A 23519-nucleotide genomic window follows, 5' to 3' on the forward strand; every position below is an offset into this window, starting at 1 on the left:
CTATTGCACTAATGCAAGATTTTTCCTGTCTTAAACTATTCAAAATATTGATAATGTTTCATATAAAATATGAGCTGTTCACAACTAACAACAAAGTTTAATTATTCTATGACAGGGGTAGGCAACGTCGGTCCTGGAGTGCCGCTGTCCTGTAGAGTTTAGCTCCAACCCTAATCAAACACACCTGAACAAGCTGATCAAGGTCTTCAGATTTACAGGCAGGTGAGGTTTTTTTCAGGGTTGGAGTTGTTGTTGTTGTTGTAATCAGAACGATTTTTTTTCCCAGCAGATAAACAATAAACACATTCAGAATCGCCAGTCAATCAGACAGCCAACCAGAATCGACTCAACATTAAAATGCTCAAGCATTTAAAGCATTTATACAATTATTTAATGATTCAATGGAATAGCATCCCTATTTCTTGATGAGCACAAAATAATTTGAATTTTGATTTTGAAGAATGTTGTTAACAAATAGCTGAAGTAGCCATTGACTTCTAGTATGAAATAATAATAATAATAATACTATGGAAGTCAATACCTACCGTCAACTGTTTGGTTATCAGCATTCTTTAAATGTCATCTTTTGTGTTCAACAGACGAAAGAAACTCATACAGGTTTGTAACCACTTGAGACTTAGTGAATAATGACAGAATTTTTGGGTGAACTGTCCCCTTTAATTCTGAATAGTAAATTGTCAATCAGCGGTCTATTTCCTAATAATGGCTTAATCATTTAAAGGCAAAGCATTTTAATTATTTCCCTTTTTCAATATTTTTTTATTTCATATTGACATATGTCTAATTATTTAGGCTACATGCAGTAAGCTTGATACTGTAGCCTGCAGTCAACCGGTCTTTATCATATAAATAAATAAATAAAAATCGGTGATACACTATAAGCACTAATGTAAATTGTGACCTCTGGTGGTGTCATACGCTACTGTAATAAGAACCAGTCCAAAACGACTGCTAAACTTTTCAAGGTGATAAAAAAACAACAACCACACGTAGTTAAGGGCTCCCACTTTACGCATTGTAAATTCAAATGATGTCCTCCAGCTGTGTGTTGTACAAACTAGAGCACCCTTATCATCATCAATGAAGCTGTCCACGCGCGCAGTGCAGACAGGCTCGTTGGTTCAATGGGACGCTCTGGTCTTGTTGCGTCGCGTCTCTCACTGTAGACACGGGGGCGCTCGCTGGCAGCGCGTCTCATTCTGTCGCTCTCTGACCGGAGCGCTTCACATAAACTGCCCAGCGAGTTGGACTCCGCGGCACTGCTGCACGTCTTCGGCCGCTGCGCTCTCACTATCGTCTGGGAAAGTAGTGGAAGTCGTTGGGTCTTATTTGCGTACGTTACAGGTTGAGTTCATATAGAAAGCTGCTCTCTTATGGACTATTCCCCCGTTGCGGACTGTAGAGATATTGGGATTACTACACCTCATATATTTCACAGAACTCACTGACTCTTTGCTTCTTCTCTCCCCTACATGATCAGGAGGAATATTGTGGCACTTTATTTGGTAAGTGACTCGTTATGATTTGGTTATATTTGGTAAATGCAAATAGCCTACGGTAAGAACAAGTGTAGGCTATGTTTCCTAAGAATTATGTCTGCTCAACACATAATATTTCGCATGCAGTTACTAAAACTGTTAAACATTCTGACTCTGTGTTTTATTTAGCCTGTTTATTTTTTCTCTCTCATATCATTTTTCTCATTAATGAGGAAAGCATTGTCGAAATCATTTTTACCACAACGCATATGTGCTTTCATGTCTGTTTTGTGGAACTTTTGCTGATGAAATCATATTTGCCGCGTGGTGGTGCTGCCTCAGAGTAATTTACAGTATGGAGGAGATACAGCTTTTGACAGCAATAAAACAGTTTCACGTCTTAATTCAGTATCTGTACGCTTTGATTGCTTTCATTTAATTCTACATTGTTTATTCTTTGATATTGGCGGGGTTTTTTCAGTTAGATTCTGTATTTTCTTTCTAAAATCCAAAACAACCATTCTAGTTTTAAAGAATGGATCAAAATATATTTCAACTTTTTATTGCGGCTTAATTACTGTAAATCGTCTTTCTAATTTGTAAATCATTAACTTTATTTCGGGCATTTTATTTATGCAATTTATTATCTCCAACCGAGCTTTTATACAACAAATTTATTGAACTATTAAACTGAATAAACTTATTTTCACTTAATATGAAAATATGTAAATGACCAGCATGCTAGCTGTCAATGGTAACTCATATTTGCTGTAGGCTATTATAACACAGCTATTATAACACAGCATCTTTATTTGTATAATTCAATATGCTTTAATGTCAAAGTATACAACACAAGTATTCAAAGTATTCTCATTTACTATTGAATTTTCTGTTTTCATTTGGATTGATTATATGTTTAAGCTTCATCACTATGTTGATGTAAGACAAATGAAGACATTTTCAGAGTGACAAAGACTCTCGTGGGTTTTTATTAAAGACCGGCAATTATTAATGACTGATACATTTGATTGTCTCCTATTATTTAAAGCACAATCAGTCATGAAATGTATTTGTTCCACTTTACATGATGTCCCACTCTATGTTAACAGCCACTTTCAACCATGGCTGATCAAGCTCATTAGTTCAGTGGTCATATATAAGCCTGTATTTGATCTGTATTTGATTTTCCTGCATTGTGATCTTTGCAGTGTGTCCAAACTGTGTCGTCACACTTTCTGTTATGATCAAACATATATTTAGTTTAATCTAATAGAGAATGTGTCAGGTCATTAGGCATAATAGCATCAACTTTGGACATTCAAACTTGTACACTCAACCGTGCAGCAATTGTCAAATGCAATCTTTTTTTAATCCCTCACTGTATGAAATTTATCTGAAAATGAAAATGACCACCAAGTAATTTGGAGAGCAAATGTATTTGCTTAATGATTCCGAACACGTTTGGCATTCCTGAAATCAGCGGTTCATGTAGCTTTCCTGCTCCATTGATCTCTCCAGACTGTACCCTTATGTATTTTACCCATGCTGAATATATGATGACATTCAAGACCTGGAAGATGGCCAAGTTCTCTTCAGTGTTTCTTTACTTGCTTAAAAGTAGTTGCTCTTTAGCATAGGATACTTTTTTAAGCCTAAGCTCTATATAGTGCATGTGTATAGTGTATCACCACCAGCAAGTTTCTGGAAAAACGTGACCCTGGTCCAGATGGTTAAATTACTTTTAGATCATAGCAGTGCAAGTCCTTTGAGTTCATTCGCCTGCAAAGGCACAGTCGTTAAGGTCCCATAGGACAAAGCAGCTCGGGAATGTAAAGCAAAAAAAAAGTGCTGAATTCTGAAAAAATATGATGAGATACCTCTGGGCAATGAAAGCAGTTCGAATTACAGTGCGGATTCAACATTGAATCTCAGTGGACATGTAAAGACAGTCCTAAACTGAAAAAAAACCCCTCCGGGTCATTGATTTAACCTAAACTCTAAACTCTTTAATACTGTTATTGTCCTAAAGCAACAATTTGGTTAACATGAGATCAAGTTTATAGTTATCAACTATATATCAGCCATTGTTTCTTGCACTTCTACATTGAAAGTGCTTTTATTTTAGAACGTGGATGCTTTAGTAATATGAAGACTGGCTTTTTTTCTTATTTGTAACCCAAGTTATTAGTCCGCCACTGGCCTACATGTGTTACAAAGATGTCACCAGCTATTGTGACATGCTGTAAATTGCACCTGCACAGCTTGACAACCCAGAGAGCCTGTTGTTCCACTTCCCATGTTCGTTTTACATAATCAGACAAAATACCAAAAGATCTTATAGGGATAGTTCATCCAAAAATGAAATTTCCATCATTAATTACTCACCCTCATGTCATTCCAAACCCTTAAGACCTTCGTTCATCTTTGGAACACAAATTAAGATATTTTTGATGAAATCCAAGAGCTTTCTGACCCTCCATATAGACAGCAACGCAACTACCATGTTCAAGGCCCAGAAAGGTAGTAAAGACATTGTTAAAATAGTCTGTGGTTCAACCGTAATTGTATGAAGCTACGAGAATACATTTTGTGCGCAAAGAAAGCAAAAATCTCTTGTGAACACACATTGAAGACTGACATAGAAGAGAAGAAATTGTTGAATAAAGTCCTTATTTTTATTTTCTTTGCGCACAAAAAATATTTTCGTAGCTTCATAAAATTACGGTTGAACCACTGGTGTCAAATGGACTATTTTAACTATGTCCTTACTACCTTTCTGGGCCTTGAATGTGCCAGTTGTGTTGCTATCAATGCAGGGTCAGAAAACTCTCGGATTTCATCAACAATATCTTAATTTGTGTCCCTTTTAAAGACACAGTTCATACAAAATTGTACAATTCTTTATGTACTCTCATGTCATTTCCAGTCCAGCATAACTTTCATTTTTCTGTGGAAAAAGAATATCTAAAAACGTTTATGCATTTAATGTATCAAAAATACAGTAAAAACAGCAATATTGTGAAGTATTATTACAATTTAAAATAACTATTCTAACCGTTCTATTTTAAGATATTTTAAAATGTAATTTATTCCTGTGATTCGTCCTTGCAGAATAACAGTATTAATTTATTTTTCTTTCTTTCTTGTGTGTGTGTTTTCCTTTTAATCTTACCTCAAACTTTTAAATGGTAGTGTATCACAGTTTCACAGTGTGTGTGTGTGTGTTTGGACCTCATTAACTTTCATTATATGAAAAAAAACTTTAAAAACTTTTCACATATAGGTTTTGAACAACGCAATGGTGAATAAATCTTCACAGAATATACATTTAGCTGTGAACTACCCTTTTAAATGTGATAATTCCATTCATCATAGTCTCTCACACACTTAGCTGCCAATGAAGTGAATTGTGTTTTTTCCATTGTTTACCAGCGGTTTTGTCCCTCGTCTATATTTAGTTTCAGCTCGCCACATCTCCATTCAGGGGTGGTGCTCCTGTACTGAACAGAACAGTCTTGGCAGTCTTACGAGGAGAATGCAACAATGGCTGCCACTTTATTACCCTTGTAGAGTAAGTCAGGCTTGAGAAAACAGCTGGTCTGAGGAGCAGACAGGTCAGGGCTAATGATACGCTAACTTATTCAGTCGGTTAGACGCTAAAGGGTTGCTGTGGATACGTGCGACACAACCTTTATGGCAAATCAGACAACAATAGAGGAGCGAGTGTAACATGAGGCGTAATTGTCACCTGTGAAAGTTTATTGACGTTGCCATAGTTTCCAAAGAAGATTAGATGACTATGTTGTACGAAAACATGAGCTATTATGTCAGGACAGATCTGATGTGGTTGCAACACTTTGTAATTATCACTGATTGTATTTTGACTCTTATTCATATTCTTGCTCTTGATGTTCATGATTATTGTAATGGCTGTTTGTTAGTTTCCATAAACATAATTTGCTGTCCCCTCTAGGCTGTAGAGAGAATTCATTATTCATAATTTTTTTAATTCTTATTTAGAATTGGGCAATTAAGGACAAGATGTGAACAGCACAAGTATTTAAAATTAGCTGCATTTTTTTAGTTCACGTCAAGGTTGTTCATATTATTGTTCATGTATAGAAGCCTACAAGTCTGAAATGAGAAATTTGTGCTGTATCAAGTTTTTTGTGAGCGTACAGTCCAAAGAAGAGACTCTTTTATCATGCTGGAATAGTTCATTCGATCTGCAGCGTTGCCAGATTGGAGCAGGACTAGAGTAATAGGGACTGCTTTGAACTGCCTCTGTTCTGCAGGTGGAAGCCAATGCTTTCAGGATGATTTTTTTTTTAGTTTTACAAAGAAAGAAATCAGGTTTGAGCGAGAGAGAGAGAGAGAGAGCTCTTTAATGCTCTCCGCTTCAATTGTAACAGATATGTCCACATGTCAGTGCAGATTAGCACCACCTCTCCACACTGTCTGATATGTTTACTTAGTCCTAAAACCACAAAACCTCATTACCCTTCTTTCGCTGTCATTTTCATCCACAATCCTTATATTTAGCCCTGACTCACTGATTGTAAAACTTCACGTTGACAAATCCCCTTGGTCTCTGTGTTTCCGCTCGGTGCTCGTATGAAAGACTTGTTTCTTTTTTGCACATTTAAATAAGGACAGCGCTTCAGCAGCACTAATAGATGTCCAGTTTATAATCCCATCAGACCTCAGATTTTATTTTTTAGGGAAGGCTTAGAGAGCATCCTGTTTATGTTTGAAACACTGGACCTTATGTTCTTTGAGAATAAAGGATGAGAGCTAGATCAGGAGCCCCCCCCCCTTGGCTTAATGTAGTTTATTAATGCGATGCCATTCCACTGGCGGTTCTTCTTCGGACTGAATCATGAGTTGTCAGTCTTCTGAAAATGATTTTCCATGCTTTCTAGGCCCGGTTTAACAGGCTCGTAATTTTTATGCGGGTGAATGACATTATAGTATAAGTGAAAGGGCTGTTTGAGTGATTCTGCGTATGTTTATTAGAGCGTTTATGGCGACATCAAAGATTCCTGAAGACCTTTAATCAAATCACTGACACGTTACTGAAGATGGTTGACATTTGTTTAAAAAAATGTATGGATTTATTTTTGTGGTTGTTTTATGTGGAGCAGTTGAAGTTGTATGGTCACTGTTAGGACCTTGTTCTTGATGTATGAATTTGTGTGTATGTGGTCTATTGAGTTATGGCATAATAAATTTAATGGAGCAGAAATTAATAGCCACTGAACTAGATTGATGCTCATATCATGTTCGTCTTTTCTAAAAAAAAACACTAGTCTTTACATTCACTTTTTAATAGCTAATGGCAGCAAAGATAAAAATTAAATGATAGGTGTTAATTGCTGCAGTTTTAATGATACTTATGAGAAATAAATGGTGATTGACTGATATCACTCACCTAAAGGATTATTAGGAACACCTGTTCAATTTCTCATTAATGCAATTATCTAATCAACCAATCACATGGCAGTTGCTTCAATGCATTTAGGGGTGTGGTCCTGGTCAAGCCAATCTCCTGAACTCCAAACTGAATGTCAGAATGGGAAAGAAAGGTGATTTAAGCAATTTTGAGCGTGGCATGGTTGTTGGTGCCAGACGGGCCGGACTGAGTATTTCACAATCTGCTCAGTTACTGGGATTTTCACGCACAACCATTTCTAGGGTTTACAAAGAATGGTGTGAAAAGGGAAAAACATCCAGTATGCAGCAGTTCTGTGGGCGAAAATGCCTTGTTGATGCTAGAGGTCAAAGGAGAATGGGCCGACTGATTCAAGCTGATAGAAGAGCAACTTTGACTGAAATAACCACTCGTTACAACCGAGGTATGCAGCAAAGCATTTGTGAAGCCACAACACACACAACCTTGAGGCGGATGGGCTACAACAGCAGAAGACCCCACCGGGTACCACTCATCTCCACTACAAATAGGAAAAAGAGGCTACAATTTGCACGAGCTCACCAAAATTGAACGGTTGAAGACTGGAAAAATGTTGCCTGGTCTGATGAGTCTCGATTTCTGTTGAGACATTCAGATGGTAGAGTCAGAATTTGGCGTAAACAGAATGAGAACATGGATCCATCATGCCTTGTTACCACTGTGCAGGCTGGTGGTGGTGGTGTAATGGTGTGGGGGATGTTTTCTTGGCACACTTTAGGCCCCTTAGTGCCAATTGGGCATCGTTTAAATGCCACGGCCTACCTGAGCATTGTTTCTGACCATGTCCATCCCTTTATGACCACCATGTACCCATCCTCTGATGGCTACTTCCAGCAGGATAATGCACCATGTCACAAAGCTCGAATCATTTCAAATTGGTTTCTTGAACATGACAATGAGTTCACTGTACTAAAATGGCCCCCACAGTCACCAGATCTCAACCCAATAGAGCATCTTTGGGATGTGGTGGAACGGGAGCTTCGTGCCCTGGATGTGCATCCCACAAATCTCCATCAACTGCAAGATGCTATCCTATCAATATGGGCCAACATTTCTAAAGAATGCATTCAGCACCTTGTTGAATCAATGCCACGTAGAATTAAGGCAGTTCTGAAGGCGAAAGGGGGTCAAACACAGTATTAGTATGGTGTTCCTAATAATCCTTTAGGTGAGTGTATATATGCATTCAGAGAGTATTCAGATCCCTTCACTTTTTTTCAATTTTGTTATGTTGCAGCCTGATACTACAATTGTTTATATTCTTTTTATTTTCATTATTCTACACTTCGTACCTCATAATGACAAAGTGAAAATAGAATTTTAGAAATGTCTGTAAAGTTAATTAAAAAAAAAATTGAAATATCATATTTACATAAGTATTACACATTTAATGTGGAATAATTCCGATTTTTAACGATTTTTAAGGGAGTACCTTATGTTCATTTGATCAAAAATTAGGAAAAATACAGTAATATTATAAAATATTTTACAATTAAAAATATTTTGCAGTGGTTTTTTTCTCTTTCTTTCTGATGGAATACATACATTTACATCTTTTACCATTTATAATGGTACAGGCCATTCAAAGAAAAAAAAACATAGGCCTATATATTTCAAATTGTTATATAATATATACATGTATACACACAACAATGGCATAAAATTACATAAAAGAATACTTTCCCTCTACTCAAATCATCCACTTTCAGGATTTTTCTCTGGGTTCTCCATATAGTCTGGTTTATAGAAAAGCTTCAGCCTCTGTTCTAATGCAGTGCAAGCGTGTCTGATGGATTCTAACAGCATTGTGGCCATGGACTATGTGGGGAGAGTGATGCAGATAGCGAGAAAGCACTTAATATGTATTTAGGGCTTTTTCCAGATAGAGATGTAGCCTGCCGCCTCCCCTGCTGCTCTGAAAGCTTGTGTCAGGCTGTGAACAGCATCCATCTCTGTCTGGGGTCCTGAAAATGTGGCATAGCAGATAGAGAGAGTGTAGATTGATTCCTGTAGCCGGGGGTTTGCTTCAGGGTGAAGGAGGTCTGCGTTTAAAAAGAGGCTTTAATGAGTCTCCTTGGAAGGTGGTCTGCGTGGTTCTGCTCCACAGCTTTTGTTTTAACACTACGTGATTCTCTCGCTTACTGTTTCTGTGGACTGTAGAGCGAGACACGGCACTTATGATTTTGTGTCAGTTCTGTTTTCTGCTTACTGCATAGAGAGTTTGGCAGCGTTATGTGAAAACTGTTGATGAAGCGTTGGCATACAAGCTCAGACTTGCATGTGTGATATCATGTGACTCGGTTTTGTGATAAACGGTTTCTTGATTATATACTTAGCCTAAAATATTACCAGCTTTATTTGAACTTTCTCCAATAAAACATTATTGCATCACTGTACCTGATTTTTATCTATTTTATACATTTTGCAATAATTCATTGCCACATTTTCTTTCCCAATATTGCTTTCTCATTCACTTTTGAAAGAAACAGGAATACTTCTTACTATACATTTAAAAGATTCTAAAAAAAGATTCAGACCCTGGACCAAAAACGAGTCATAAGTAGCATGGGTATATTTGTAGCAATAGCCAACAATACATTGTATGGGTCAAAATTATCCATTTTTCTTTTATGCCAAGAATCATTAGGATATTAAGTAAAGATATTTTGTAAATTTCCTACCATAAATATATGAAAACTTCATTTTTGATTTGTAATATGCATTGCTAAGGACTTCATTTGGGCAACTTTAAAGGTGATTTATTCAGTTATTTTATTTTATTTTCGCACCGTCACATTCCAGATTTTCAAATAGTTGTATCTCTAACAAATATTGTCATATCCTAACAAACCATACATCAATAGAAAGCTTATTTAATAATCTTTCAGATGATGCATAAATCTCAATTTAAAAAAATTAACCCTTAAGACTGATTTTGTGGTCCAGGGTCACATATAATAGAAAAAATATATAAATAAATAGTTTATACAATCCACTACAAAATGAACAATATTTCCAGTAAAAATCTACCTCAGTCTAGCAATAATTCAAAAATATTAATTAATTCTAAATATTTATTAATCTATTTAATTTTTTTATCTAAAAATGAAAACTAATATGAATCATTTAGTGAAAAAAATGCAGTCCTATTTCAAATCTGTAATTATAAAATGCAACTTGTGCATTTGTTTGTGACAATGTATTGCTCATAAGAAATATAAACCAGTGTAACAACATTTAATGCCACTTTTGACCTTTTTCGAGTTTTATTTTAGTATTATTTATATACTATTATAGTATTTATTAAAGTTACACTTTATTTTAAGGTGTCCTTGTTACAGTGTAATTATACGTTAAAGTAGTGAGTAATATTAATTAACTACATGTACGTACACTTATATAGTTAGGGTTAGGATTAGGGATTGGTACAGAGTTACTTGCATGTAATTATGCATAATTTATTGTTGTTATAATAGTAAGCACATGTAAGATATATAACAAGGACACCTTAAAATTACCTTTATTAATAGTAGTATTAATTAATATTTTAAATTATTTTGTATTTATTTTTTTTTGTATTTTAATTTTAATGTAAGCTTTTGTAATTTTATGTGCTTTTGTAATTTTTTTATTATTAGATTTTTTTATTGCTGTTTCCTTATTTTTATTTAAATTTTAGTTTATTTTAGTACTTAAACTTAGCTCTTCAGTTATACATTTTTATATAATATTATAGATTTTTTTTTAACAAAAACAGCGCTGTTTTAGAGCTTCACTCTGATGCCATGACTAATAGATATCTGCTCTGTTTAAAAAGCTCACTTCCTTTGCCAGTACAGATCCAGGTATCAGATAGGTACAGCTCTACAGTTTTATTGATGTGCACAGAATTGAGAGGACAAGAAATGGCAGGAAGACGGATGGGTGGGGTCAGCAGAGGACATAAGCCAGACTTAAACGTCCTCATGGCTCAACATGTCAGAATATGTGGCCTAACCTTTAAGCCTGGGCGCCGTCTATATGCGCTTTTCAAGTGAGAGGATGACTCAAAGTCTGCATTTTTCTTTCTTGACATGTGATGTGATGTGTCTGCGCTGTGCATCTGCGCTATCCAAATCTGAGGAAGCGCCAGGGGACTTGACATCATCCCTGACAGGTGAGGCATCCGCAGGTTCAAGAGATGCAGTGAAGTCAGACGGGATGTGACAGAAGTGAGAGAAAAAACATCACTGCTTTCCTTGAACTCATATAAAACATCCAACAGAAAGAATTTGACACCTATTGAGGAGTCTTTTGCTGTTTAAATGTGTCTTAAGGCCAAATGTCTGTTGTAAATCTGTTGTTTAGGCTGTTAAATCTTTTTCTTGTCTGATGTACTGTAAATATGTGCAGATATTAATCAAAGCCACAAGGTCACGGTAGATGCGTGGGCATGCAGAAAATCCCTGCGGTATCAATGAACAGCTTGATTTTATGGAAACTGAGCTCTTGCTAATCAATACAAAACCTCCTAAGTCCTGCTTAAAGCATCGAGCGACTCCCTGAGAAGATGTAGCGCACGGCTCTCCGGCGACTGATGGGATAGCGATGCAATTTAAATATGTCGACTGGCTCCTCTCAGATGAATGGTTTTTCATGCAGACTATATGAAGGGATCAATAGGAGATTTGCTTTTACTAGAGGTGTGTGTTGTTTATATTTAAAATCGTAAAATTGTGATCAAGTGATTTCTTTCCAGACATATGTCTCATTCAGGGGCCCCAGAATGAGTTTAGCAGGGAAGTGGGAGACAGGCAAACAGTTCACAGCGTGAAGTGGGTGGGTGTGAAACCCCCTCTACCAGACAATGACAACTTCCTGCCTGCTGAGACGAGCCCAGCGAAATCACACAAACCAGACAACAGCAAAGCTGTTTACAAATCACTCAATATTTTTTAGCAAGCATGTTTATTTGCCCTCTATCTATCTATCTATCTATCTATCTATCTATCTATCTATCTATCTATCTATCTATCTATCTATCTATCTATCTATCTATCTGTCTATCTGTCTATCTGTCTGTCTGTCTGTCTGTCTGTCCGTCTGTCCGTCCATTCATCTTTCTTTTTTATATATCTGTCTGTCCGTCCATCTGTCTTTCTTTCTTTCTGTCTTCTCTTCCGTCTGTCCGTCTGTCTGTCCGTCCGTCCGTCCATCCTTCTTTCTGTCTTCTCTTCCATCTGTCCTTCTTTCTATCTATCCGTCCGTCCATTTTTCTCAATTGCTTTTACTCAATTCATATAACAAAAATTTCCAAGATGAAAAAACAACTAAACATTTTGACCAATGTGGCTCACATGATGACAAAAACACTTTTTATTTTGATGGCACTGGCCAATTTACTGACACAATAACTAGGTTTTGAAGAATGAATTAAATGTTTTGGGTGAGTAACCACGTTTTGCAGACATGCAATAGAGTTCTGATGTTCCAGCGAACAGTTGTGACAATTGCACTTACAGTTTAGATAACGCTAAGCCGGATTCAAAAAATGTGCTAAAGCAATTGAGAAAAACTGTAAAATAGTCTTCACAAGTGATGATGCATCAGGATTAGGATGCATTATCTGATCACCAGCCTGACATTTGTCGCTTTCAAATCGTTTGTAAAGGAATGGAAAGCTCAATTCCATCCAACATCTACTCACTTATGTGTAGGGGATTTCATCTTCCACTCCTTCATTATGACAGGTTTATATACAGTATGACTCTGAGAGAGTGAAATCACTTCATGAATGCCAGAGGAGTCTGACAGCCTAAACACTCCTCTGATGCTTAAATTGACCAATCATACTGGACATGAAAATGGAGCAACATCATTTGTTTCCAGCAAAAATGGGTCAGAAGTCGTCGAAAGAGAGAAGAGATGAAATGTCTCCTTCTGCATAAATAACCATTATTATCAGAGTAACCTTTCAAACCAATTAGCTTTTAGTACCACTTTAGTGCATCATTAAGCCTGATTGTGGTAAAAGCAACAGGTGGAGAGAGAATTAATAAATAAATAAAAATGAGGGAAAAACATAGATGGAGAGGTTTTAGTTACTTTCAAATGTAACTAAAATATCAATGGATACTCTGACAGATAATACAATACACCTTTTATACATGATCAGCACAGTAGTAAGAAATGCAGTAAAACATCAGTTGTTTTATCACTTATTTACCTTTTTTGAGGAGGCAACACTTGCTGTCTGCCACTGCCATCCATCCATCTGTCCATCCATCTATTCAGCCATGCATCCATCCATCTATTCAGCCATGCATCCGTCCGTCCATTCATCCATGCATCCATCCGTCCATTCATCCATGCATCCGTCCGTCCATTCGTCCATGCATCCGTCCGTCCATTCATCCATGCATCCATCCGTCCATTCATCCATGCATCCATCCGTCCATTCATCCATGCATCCATCCATCCATCCATTCATCCATGCATCCAGCCGTCGGTCCATCAATCCTTCCATTCATGCATCTATCTGTCCACCCATCCATCCATGCATCCATTCATCCATGCATCCGTCCATCCATCCATCATTCCATTATTCCTTCCTTCCATCCATCCATCCTTTTTTAATTTCATTTCCTTCCTTCATCAATTATTTTCTTTCTTTCTTTCTTTCTTTCTTTCTTTCTTTCTTTCTTTCTTTCTTTCTTTCTTTCACTTTTTTTTTATTCCATCCATCCTTTTTTTCTTCATTTGTTCCTTCTATCCATCCTTGTAAGGATCAGACTTTATTAAAGTTTTACTTTTACCTAAGATCAGATTTTATGGTCAAAACATATGTTCATATTTACAGAAACAACCAGTGTTTCTTGCATCAAATGGATGAAAAAGGCTAACATACTAATTGTATTGAATTAGAGGAATACAACTTGACTCAACTTTTTCTGACAACTCACTCTTTTTGGTCCAGTCAGAGCTAAAACCTTACACGTTCAACTGTAGAACGCCTTACAGTCAAGTGTGGTGACAGTTCAGAGGTGCTCTTTCATTTGTATTCACTTTGGATAAATGTCACCGGAGGAGTGCTAGTTAGCTGGCAAATTAGCTTACCTGCCGACCTGGAGTTCCTGCTGTGAAACGATCGGCACACTGTTACTTCCTCTGTCCTTTTTTTCATTTGTTTTGTTTCATTTCCACCCTCTACTCCTTTCAAAAGACTCAAAGTGCTTAGAAAGGAATACGGAGTTAGAAAAAAAATAACAGAAATCACCAGTTGTGCTTAAAACGTCCAATTTTGCCTGGTGGGCTATTAAACCTTTTTGCCTGCGTGAATATAATATCAACAGGCGTGTTTCCTATGAATAGTGTTGAATAAGACTGAATGAATTATGGTGAGCTCTGAACCCTGCAGAGCCGAACACAATTTCCCTCCCAGTACAGAACAAGCATCTTTTGTGTGATGAATAAAGCAACGTTTTATAAAAGTATATTTCAGATAAACACCTACACACCCTTCCTTCCCTGCCACCACACACACACCGGCAAATCATGGTTGCTAAATGGTTTGGGTTAGGTGTTAAACTGATAGAGATGATGGTGCTCTTGCGCAATTATTCAGAGTTATAAAAAGACACACTTGTTCCTTGACAATCACTGGTTTCTCATTGACCCTGCTGAGGTCTGCGCTCTCGCACTCCCCCATTTCACCTGCTGACCTGTTGACGGGTCTTCATCCAGTTTTCATCCATCCGCTCTCTTCTGACAGTGCATAAACCGTGAGCTCAACCCTGACATCTCTGAAAGCTGCCCTTCAAACGACATGACCCAGACTCAATTAATAGTCACAAATAAGCTCTGCCTTGCTTGCCGCTTATATAGTGCCTTCTGATAATAATTAAAAATGTCTCTTGAGCATTAAATCAGCATATTAGAATGATTTCTGAAGAATCATGTGACACTGAAGACTGGAGTAATGATGCTGAAATAATAAATTACATTTTAAAAGTCATTAAAATGAAAAAAGGGTTATTTAAAATTATAATAATATTTCACACCATTACTCACTATTACTGTAGTTATTGCTGTATTTTACTTTTTTATGCTGAACTATTTTCTATTATTATTTTTCAGTACTGAATAAGTTGTAAGAATTTTTATGAAGTTGCTCCTGCCTCATCCATGTTGGATGTATTTATGTTTGAGTTCTGGGAATTCTCTTTTAAGCAAAGAATATGGAGGCAGCATAATTAAGTTGAAACAGCCAGAAAAAAGGCTTCCTCTGTAGGCAGATCAATAGGTTTTGGATCAGAGCAATAGACTTTACCTGAGCCATTGGTACTGGTGCAGTTTGTTGTTGTTGTTGTAAATGTACACTTTATAATTACTGTAGGAACAATAATTATAGAATATATTTAACATGTTTGCCATTGTGCTTTTTTTTTTAAGATTGTGAAGTTTTACTCTATTCTGTGTTGTTTGGTAATTGTACGAATGGAAAAAGTCTCAGTTTTTAGCTGTTGGAGTCAGGATTATAAAACTAATGATTTGAAATAAAATAATAATTTGTTGCATTAAATAATTTAAATGGAAATGGAAAAATAAAATGAGACCACATGAAAGACATTGCAGGCAAAATGGATGGAGATGCCAAAAAGGTTATTGATTCCTATATTTATTATTACTAGACTAAAAGGTTCAGAATATCTTTTTAAAGAAATAAATACTTTTATTCTGCAGGAATGCATTAAATTGATCCAACGTGACAGTACTGTACATGTTACAGATCCTAAACAGAAATGTATCACGGTTATCCCAAAAAATATTAAGCAGCACAAATGTTTCAACAGTGATAATAGTGAAAAATGTTTCTTGAGCAGCAAATCAGCATGTAAGAATGATTTTTGAAGGATCATGTGGCACTGAAGACTAGAGTAACGATGCTAAAAAAATCAGCTTTGTGTCACAGGAATAATTTACATTTTAAAATACTGTGAATTAGAATAGAAAACAGTTTTTTTAAATCGCAAGAATATTTACTGTTTTTACTTTATTTTCAATCAAATAAGTTCATCCTTGATGAGCATCCTTGAGAGAGAAAAAAACATTGAGATGTTAAAAAGAAATCTGACTGACCCCAAAATTTTCAATACATGTGTATAAAAATGAAATATGTACATAAATTAAAAACTAACATCAAAACCATTGCAAAAGCTAACAAAAAGTACTCTGAAATGCTAAGTAAGTTTGAAAAAGCATTTCTCGCAGTCACCATGAAATAATTATTCTTTCTTCTATTTTTAAACACCAGACACTTGTTAGCAGTGCCACCTAACCTGGTCCATATGGACCTTTCGGCACTGCTAAATTTCACGTTAATTAGAATCGGAGAGGGATAATGAGGATTATGATTTCACTCTCATGCTTATAAGGGATCAATGTTCTTTGAAAACAATTAGGCGAACACATCCTGTTATTCCTGCCCTCAGAATTAGGTTCAGTTTACCATGACTGCTCAGTGCACACATTTTGGTCTGGCGTGCGAGATGGGGGAAGGAAAAGCGAGAGCGAGAAAGAATTCTGAAGGTGAACAATGGATTACAGAGGTGAGAGAAGGCATGTTCAATGGTAGTCCTGGATGATTTAGGAATCGGAGGTGTTTGGAATAATTCCGTGTTGGTCTGACTGGCCCACCTGGAGGCCACATGTGGCGGCCCTAGAGAAAAGCTACAGTCGTCATTAAAGTGAAGGGTGAGGGGGCTCATTAAAACATTATTTATGTGAGCTGTGATATTTTATCGCCACCATACGATTTCATAGTGCTCTGTAAGGGCATGTTCAGCAGAGAGAAGAATAACTTATTGTTGGGCTTCCTGAGACGCCCGTCATTAAAAAGAGAAGTTGGGGTGTGAGGCCGTTCTGTTCACAATGCACACAAGAGTGCAAAATTCTCCATCTTGTTAACACCTGTTTCTGTTGCTGTTTGTTTATGAACTGTTCGGGGAATGAACTCGCTTAAATTTAAATGTTGACAGGTTATGTGAGCTCGCTGTTCAAGGTTTACAAATGTTCTGCCTCAGTGTTATTTAACTGGATTTCAGGACCAATTTTATATTATTATATTTTATTATATTATTTTTATGAAGTGCATTAAAGGTTAATACAAATAAATTTGTTTAGATAATTAGTTTATATTTAAATGATATTAAAATGTATTTTTAATAATTGTCAAGTATTCTATAATGTAAATAAATGAATATGAATGTCTTTTGTTTAAACACATATAATACAATATCCTTATCCTTACAACATCCTTAAATAATGTAAAAAAAGTTTTAAATTTTAAATTAGTGTTTATTAGTGTTAAATAAATTATTTAAATTAATGTTCGCAATTAATCACATCCAAAGTAAACGTTTTTGTTTACATAATGTGTATGTACTGTGTATATTTATTATGTATATCTAAATACACACATGCATGTATATATATTAAATATATTTATATATGATGTAATTTATATGAAAATAAATATACACAGTACACATACATATATTATGTAAACAAAACGTTTATTTTGGATGTGATTAATGACAATTAATCATTTGACAGCACTATTTTAAATATATTTTTAAAAGTAATTTTAAATTGTAAAATTTCGCAGTGTTATTCTATTTTGATCAAATTGAGCATAAGAAACTACTTCTTAAAAAACAAACAAAAAAAAAAACACTCAAAAGTCTTTTTGGCTCCAAACTTTTGAAGAGTAGAGGACATTTTTAATTGTACTAAAGGTTTTTATATTAAGACGTATATATTAATATTTTATCAGTTGTGAATGAGTTGTATGTTTATTTATGAAACTGCTTGCGGCCCACCCATCAAATATTTATTTTATTAATATTCTGGGATATATTTAGACATAAGCTAAAAATACATGCTAACTGAGAATCTGACTAAAAGAGGGTGTAAAATTAATAATAATAATTATTATTATTATTATTAAAAATAATTAAATATTTTATTAATTTAATATGTAATAAATTATAAAAATGTGTTATATAATTAATTATATCTTGGGTATGAAATAATAATAATAATTGAATTTTAATAATAAGCTTTGAATCCTTAAATAATTAATTAATTTAATAAATTAATATAATTAATAAAAATAAATAATGAAGTTATTTAATGATTCAGATGTATGTGTTTGGCCATTTGTACCACATTCAGAAAGCAGCGTCTGTCTGACACTTCCACCACAGAGCTCATGTAGCTCTTGTTTACTCAGCTGTACCCACCCGCTGTCCTTCACGTCCCAAACGCCTGTTTTCTTTCTTGATTCAGATACTTTAGGGAAAATAAGGGTCCACACTGGTGTGATTGTGTGGTGGGCTATTTGTGGTGTGTCCAGGTGCTGCTCACCCCCATCTGTTTGGGTGAGAGCGGACAGGAAGTTGTGGTGACTCTATGAAAGGTGAATTCATGCAGAAGTTTGTGGTGAAATCTGCCCTTGCAGTTTAGCAGATGGTGAGGGTTAGGATCAGTATAGTCGTCACTGGCATTATTTCGGGATATTTTAGAGAAAAAAATCAGTCGGACTTCTCTTTGTCTAAATATATTATCTGCAAAATAAAACTGTTGTGAGGCAGCCTGACAAATGATCAGACTCATTTAGATTTCCTAGCCATGCCTAAATCTCTCTCCTGACAGCGTTAGCATGACCCAGTGCTAACATCCAATAATACAGTGCCATTATGAAGAGATTGTCACCTGCAAGAATATTTTATTAGTTAGGAAACTGCATCATTATACTGTATATACTATACTGCTGAGTAGTAAGATTTTTGAATTGTTTTGAAAGAAGTCTGAAATCTCAACAAGACTGTATTTATTTGATAAAAAATATGGTAAAAACAGTAATATTGTGGCATATTACAATTTAAAGAGACTGTTTTCTATTTTAATGTTTTAAAATGTATTTTTTTTCCTGTAATGGCAAAGCTGAATTTTCAAGCAACCATTACTCTAATTTTCAGTGTCACACGATCCTTCAGAGATCATTCTAATATACTGATTTGCTGCTTCAAAAAGAGTTGTACTATTTTGTGGAAATCATGATTAATTGTTGTTCAGGATTCTTAGATTCAAAAGAACAGCATCTATTTGAAATATTGTGTTTTGTGTTGCAGAAGAAAGCAATACATGACATGAGAATAAATTGTCACACTTTATTTTAAGGTCCAATCCTCACCATTAACAAACAGGTAGTTAAGTTTAGGTATTGTGTAGGATTAGAGATGTAGAATATGGTCATGCAGAATATGTGCTTTATAAGTACTAATAAACAGCCTGTATGTTAATAATAGGCATCCACATCCACGCAACTAGTTTACATTAAAGACAAATACTAAAGTGTTACCGAACAAATAAATAATGACAGAATCTTCATTTTTGAGTGAACTATCCTGAATACTACATTTGCCAAGAAAGGGATAAATTGGCCTCAATCAAAGTCCCAATCAAAGCCATCTTTGAAATGTCTCTCGGGCATGCAAGTGCAGCTCCTATCACTTTGTATGGGGAAAAATCTAATTCTCCCAAACTGTTCAGTAAGCTTACGATTACATTTCATATTTGAAATCACCAATGAAATCTGACAGGAATCGTGTTATAAATGTTGTTTCTTTTGCTCAAATAGTGTTATAAAAAGGTTATTTTTCAGCCAGTGCGCACGCGCAGTCCTAGGCGCACGTCTCAGAACGCTGACTGTTTCTATAGCAACCAGGACTTCTAACAGCAGCTGCAGCGACGCACTGACTTTACCGATTAGCGATTGGCTCTTTCATTCAGAAGGCGGGGCTTCCTGCAATTGAGCGGCCATATTAAGCGTTGCATTTTTCCACATTCAAAACTATACGAGTGACACGTCTTGGGTATTCCATAGTCTTTGCCTCCCAACACATACACTCCATGGTTCACGGGGGTCCCTGAGATCTGTGGTCCACCACTACATGTACTATATCGATACGCCAGTGAGTGCTTTGTTTAAACACTGTTATTCGACCCAAAAGTGCACTTAGTACAGCTCGGTTAGGTCTCTACAGTTCAGAAGGTGACCCAGTATAACCTAACTTGAGTGCAATAACACAGCTGCTCAAACCAAAACAAGCTCTTGTCTGGTACTTAAGTGACTGCTGCTGGCCCAGCGCATGGCCCTCGCTGCTTACAAACACATATGAAGAGTGATGCTCTCAGCGGAACACTAGACATCTGCTACGGGTAGGAAACTGCTCACAGATGGACCGCCCTGTTGCCTAGGTAGTAGGGTTGACATCAAACAAATACTAGGAGCGCAGAGCACGAGTTTAAAGGCCAGAGTGTAAGATCAGGGCCTTGTAATGATGTTGTTTTGAATGTTAATGTCAGTTCAATATTTAAATTAATTATGTTGCCATATTTACAGTTTTTGATGCAAGATAAGATGTTTTAGTAGAAATAAAGACCTTTGTTTTGTTTTAATGAAACTGCTTGTTTTGAATGCACACTGTTAACACCTAAGAAGTCTGTATATCATTACTGTATGCACATACTAAAAGTGTTGAAACAATAAGCAACCACTTCTAACTGCATAATTAGCTGGATTTCTGCTCAAACCTTTTAATGAGCAAAATATCCTGTAGATTCTTAATGAACCAGACAGGAAGAACTGATTCTGGAGGTTTTATACAGATTATGTTGATTTGTGTAATTCTCCTGACCAGTGTTGGGGAAAGTTACTTTTTAAAAGTAATGCTTTACAATATTGTGTTACTCCCTAAAAAAGTAACTAATTATGTTACTTTGCTACTTTGTGTTGTTTAACATATTTAATTATTGCAGGTTTGTGTCATATTCTGAGTTTGCATTTCACTGTTTTAATTCATCTTGATGAATACTAAATCTGTTTTTTGCGAGTGGGATGAATTAATGCCCATTCACCTTTAGTATAGAACTACAGTAACAGCATGTTCACACAGCGCACTGTCAGTCAATACTTTTTTGAAAAAGTAACTCAGATATTTTCTTGTAAATTAAAAAGTAATGCGATACTTTACTAGTTACTTGAAAAAAGTAATATTATTACGTAACTCGCGTTACCCCCAACACTGCACCTGACACTGTCTGAAATTAGCTCAAGGCTGACAGCCCAAGTCAAATGACATCATAGGCTGTTATAGTTTGCATGCTACTTCAATGCACTAACAAAAAGTACAGTGTGTTCTTTTGTATGTACCCTCTTGAATCCGGAGAGGGGGATAGTTTTGAATGTGTGATAAGACGGTCTTTGTCACCTTCTGTTGGCGTTAATGCATATCAACTTAATTCATTCTTGTGTAAATTAATGTTTACTTTTTTATGTTAAAATGCTTTCTCTTATTCCAGCTTTTGCTATAAGTTATTTGTACGTTGATTTTCCTGAAATGTGGTCTGTTTAGGTTTAGTTAGGTATTGTTTGTTTAGCATCCCAACCACAAAGCAACACTGGCTCCACCAATGGTGTGAATTTGCGGCGGAGCTTTCTGTTTATCCAACCAATGGCAGTGGAGTCTTTAGCAAGCCTGTTTAAGCAGTTTTTGTTGTTGTTGTTATTTCATATATTTCATTTGGTGATGCTAATGATGACCTTTAAACTACATTTTATCATTTAGCCTTTAGATTTATACTTTTAAAAACATTCTTACATTCTTCTGCTCAGACCTTTTAATGAGCAAAGAAAATCCTATAGGTTCTTAAAGGGTTAGTTCACACAAAAATGAAAATTCTGTCATTAATTTCTCACCCAATGCCGGCTCCTGCATCAGCAGCATCACATGCATGTGTCGTGGTACTCTCATGAACGCTTGTCGAAGACTGACATGGAAGAGAAATTGTTGAAATTGTAGTCATTATTTTAGTTTTCTTTGCACACAAAGTATTCTCGTAGCTTCATAAAATTAAGGTTGAACCACTGATGTTACATAAACTATTTTAACAATGTCCTTAATACCTTTCTGGGCCTTGAACGTAGTAGTTGTGTTGCTGTCTACGCAGGGTCAGAAATTTCTTGGATTTCATCAAAAATTATTTGTTTTTTGTTTTTCGAAAATGAACGATGGTCTTACAGGTTTTGAACGACAGAATTTTAATTTTGGGGTGAACCAAATGAACCATATTGAATTTTACATGGATGAAAACAATGCTGTGGTGGATAAACTTACAGTCTTACAATGGCATGTACTATTTAAAGGTCCTATACTCACAACTGATTTCTGGTGTTTTATCTACTGAAAGTTTTTTTTATTTTGAAAGATGTTTCATCAGCTGAACAATAGTTATGTTGTTAAACAACAGTACAATCTATTGAACGAACTGTACGTCTGTCTCTCACAGCCTTGTTTTCATTCCTGTTGAAAATGAAATATGGCGCTACACTGACTAAGGTCTATGAATCAGACAGGAAGAACAAATTCTGAAGGTTTTACACAGATTATGTGGATTTGTGTAATTCACCTGACACTGTCTGAAATTAGCTGTAAGGCTGTCAACCTAAGTCAAATGAAAGTCATAGGCTGTATCCTGCATACTACTTCAATGCACTAAAACCACAGTATGTACTTTGCTGGAGATGGGGAAAGTAAATACTGTAGTTTTAAACATATGGTATGGCAGGATACCACAGACATCTTTGTAATTTTTGCCTTTTCATATCAACTAAATTCATTCTTGTGTTTATTTTTTATATATGTTACTTTATTCCAGAGTAATATACTATAAGCAATTCATAGGTTTATTTTTCTGAAAATGTGTCTGTTTAGGTTTGTTTTGGTCTTGTTTAGCATCCCATAGCAACAATGGCTCAACCAATAGTGTGAGTTTGGGCGGAGCTTTCTGTTTATCCAACCATTGCCAGCAGAGTCTTTAGGAAGTCTGCTTGAAAGCAGATTTTTTGCTGTTCGTTTTGGTGATGCTAATGATGACCCTTAAGGTGCATTATCAAACTTAAAAACATTCTCACTTTTCTTTGCCTGAAGTCAAAAGAAAACTTTCTAAAACTCCGCGTTCTTCCTAATGCAGAAGTTCTGGGTAATAATATCTCAAAAATAGCTTTCACTGACATACTTCCAGAATGATGATTTTGGACATTCTAATCCTGCTCTCAGCATACATGGCATACTATATGAATTAGAATGTAGCCGTAGCGAAAGCGTGTGCTCAGAATAGCAATAAAATGCCAATCTCTACTTACATTATGTCCCAGAACCTCTTGTGGATCATTTCATCTCATCCCTGGATTTGACTGCTCATATACTATCTAATTAGCCTGCCGGGCTGGCGTATTTCAGTTACTCAAACGAGGCCTGCAGGATAAAGCATACGTCCCCAGTTAAACTTTATTGTTTAAACTTCATTGTCTAATGTCCAGACGGTGGTATTTGGAATATTGCCTCATGGATTCGTCAGGCCAGTGATGGAGAGAAAGAAAAGGAGAGGTTTGTTTTCTGGTTGCATTCCCATGCAAGTGTAGCCAGCAAAACATCAGCAAATGA

General features: G+C 35.9%; 1 protein-coding gene across 2 annotated transcripts in view; it reads left to right on the forward strand.

Moving 5' to 3' along the window:
- The first annotated feature begins 1180 nt into the window (after positions 1 to 1180).
- LOC306865247 (semaphorin-5A-like) overlaps positions 1181 to 23519 on the forward strand; it is a 136393-nt gene continuing 114054 nt past the window's right edge. The window contains exons 1-2 of one of the 2 annotated variants that reach the window (XM_079409748.1): positions 1186 to 1354; positions 1502 to 1526. The gene's annotated coding sequence lies outside the window, so the exon portion shown is untranslated. Of the gene's footprint in view, positions 1527 to 23519 lie in introns of both variants that reach the window. The other variant, XM_079409747.1, reaches the window with a different exon arrangement.

Source organism: Barbus barbus (genome assembly GCF_936440315.1).
Source record: "Barbus barbus genome assembly, chromosome: 46".
Classification (NCBI taxonomy): Eukaryota; Metazoa; Chordata; class Actinopteri; order Cypriniformes; family Cyprinidae; genus Barbus; species Barbus barbus.